The sequence below is a fragment of the Oryzias melastigma genome, linkage group LG3 (assembly GCF_002922805.2).
Source record: "Oryzias melastigma strain HK-1 linkage group LG3, ASM292280v2, whole genome shotgun sequence".
Lineage (NCBI taxonomy): Eukaryota > Metazoa > Chordata > Actinopteri > Beloniformes > Adrianichthyidae > Oryzias > Oryzias melastigma.
This window is the reverse complement of record NC_050514.1, coordinates 146,071-148,834: the sequence shown is the minus strand read 5'-3', so window position 1 is coordinate 148,834 and position 2,764 is coordinate 146,071. Positions and strand designations below refer to the sequence as shown.

At 38.5% G+C, this 2,764-nt stretch overlaps 1 long non-coding RNA gene across 1 annotated transcript in view; it reads left to right on the top strand.

Annotated features, from left to right (window-relative positions):
* The window catches only part of LOC112161175, a 31,047-nt gene that overhangs the window by 6,938 nt on the left and 21,345 nt on the right, over nucleotides 1–2,764 (top strand). The gene's annotated exons all lie outside the window — the stretch shown is intronic.

The window sequence follows — 2,764 nt, the reverse complement described above, 5'->3', positions numbered from 1 at the left end:
GCGGCACTTGGCCGACCGATGATGCTATTTTTAACTCCCATAGTCGACATGCCTGGCTGGCGCTGCGGCTTTTTCTGCTCAAGCAAAATGCAAAGGCAGGACACCTTCCGACACTGCGCTCCCCTTCTAATAACACACTAATAAACAGTCATCACACATCTGGATTTTTAAGACGCTCTCATCTCATTCATTAAAGCTGCAACCTGCAGGATTTTTGGGGGACTGCATCTGCACGACCTTAACTTTAGATCATTTTTGCATTAAAAAAAAAAAACTCGTTTCACAATAAAACATCTCAGTTGCATGCATTTGAAGTTTATACAATCACTATTCCAGGTTTGCCCCCCTCTTGCCTTAATTTTTGGTGGCAGAGATTCAACAAGGTCCTGGAAACATTCCTCGGAGAATTTGGTTCATATTGACTTAGTTGCTGCAGATTTGTCAGCTATCTCCCGTCCATTGATGACAAATCTTTGTTCAGTGAACTCATTGTCATGTTCTAGAAACCAGTCTGAGATGATTCCAGCTTTATAACATGGAGTCTTATCCTGCTGGAAGTAGCATCAGAAGATGGTACACTGTGGTCATAAAGGGACGGTCACAGTCAGTAACAATACTCAGGTAAACTGTGGTGTAGGAACCATGATCAATTTGTACTAAGGGGCCCAAAGTGTGCCAAGAAAATAACCCCCCACAGCATTATACCACCACCACCAACCTGAATCGTTGATACAAGGCAGGACGGATCCATGTCTTCAGGTTGTTGATGCCAAATTCTGACCATTTGAATATCACAGTGGAAATGGAGACTCAGAACACATTGTTCCAATCTTCTTTTGTCCAGTTTTGGTGATCCTGTGTGAATTGTAGCCACAGTTTCCTGTTCTCAGCTGACAGGAGTGATACCCGGTGTGTTCTTCTGCTGCTGTTCTAAGTCCATGTGCCTCAAGGTTGGACGTGTTCACAGATGTTGTTCTGGAGATCTCGGGTTGTAACCAGTGGTTATTTGAGTTATTGGCTCGTTTACATGGACACAAGTAACGGCTGATCAGAATAAGAATGTGTCATGTAAACATGCCATTCGGAATACTCTGACCCCATCAGACTCATTTGGATCCAAATCTCCTTCCGATCTTTCTCCTCCAAACAGTTCTGACCACCAAACTGCTTACCTATTCAGTCTTCTAGCCTGGTACAGGTCAATAATTTCTTTTCTGGTGTCCTCAGACAGCTCTTTGGTCTTGGCTATAGTGAAGTTTGGAGTGTGACTGTTTGAGGTTGTGGACAGGTGTCTTTTATATAACTAGTTCAAACAGGTGTGATTAATACAAGTAACGAGTGGAGGACAGAAGAAGTTACAGGTCGGAAATCATGTTTGTTTGTTGGTGACCAAATACTTATTTTCCACCATAATTTACAAATAAATTCTTTAAAAACCAGACAATGTGATTTTCTGGATTTTTTTCCTCATTTTGTCTCTCAGTTGAGGTATACCTATGACGAAAATTACAGGCCTCTCTCATCTTTTTAAGTGGGGAGAACTTACTTTTTTGCCTCTATATTTGTTCAATGAATTAATTAAATAAAGTGATTATTGACTAAAAATGAGCTAAGTTTGATTTATTGCTTGAAAATAATCAGGAAAAAGCAAATTTATATAATCCTACCCCTATTGAAGTATTTAATTTTACATATTTGCATCATTGTCATTAACCAGTTTTTAGTCTGTATGTTTAAAATGATGTAACTCAAGTTTAGCTTTCAGATGCTACATTTTTACAGAAAATAGCCCTAAAAACAGATTAACTTTAGCCACTTTCTTTTTTAACGAGTGAAACTTTAACTAAGACGAACAAAAGTGTTTTTTTTTTTACTTTTATGTGCACATGACTGGATTAAAAATATTACACGGATAAAAAAGTTTATTCATTCATTTTAGTCACAGGTTTTAAATAGTTTGTACGGTTTTGTTGTGACGCAGCAAAGTGGAATTACACCACAGGCTTCTGCTTCCCTCACTCACCATTTAGTCACATCACCTGAGCTTACTCACGATTGATGATGGTGGGTTTACAGTCACGAATGTGAATGAGGTCATCTGAGAAATGCAGCACCTGTAAGAGATGACCACTTTTGTGGTTTTTAACAGCAAAACGGGTCGAGTGATGAATCCAGAGCCTTCTGTCAAAAACCTGAGGCTGCCGAGCCACATGTGGTTCTATTAGCTCTCCATAGGAGCTCTTTGACTGAAGACACATAAAATAACACCTTAATAAATTTAAAGTAGATTTTTTAAGACATTATTAAGTTATTACTATACTGCACCTTAAAGTAAGATGAGTATATGTAAAGGTTCCTTGCACAGATTCCAAATACAAAACAGAAATTGGGCAAAAAGTCTGATCTTTTCTGATTGATCATATTTTCTTTACCTGCTCAACAATAGTTCGATATCTAGAGGGGGTATGCTAAAATATACATTTTTTGTGTATTTTTAAATCCTTTTTCTACTGGATCATAAATCAATCAATAAAACATGATGTTCACAATGGACAAGCAGGGAGGGGCTTCTTCTTCTTCAGTTTACGAGCACGTTTGCCATCTACAGTTGGAAGAGGCTTGGTGTAAATTGTCCAAGTGGTGCAAATTTCACAAATCTTGCTCCAGGCTTTTTTTTCTCAGCTCTATTCCAATATAAAGACTGGGATAAATCCGGATTGGTTGGGGGCATTTGAAGCTGTAGTAGTGTCTTAAAGCTTTTTTT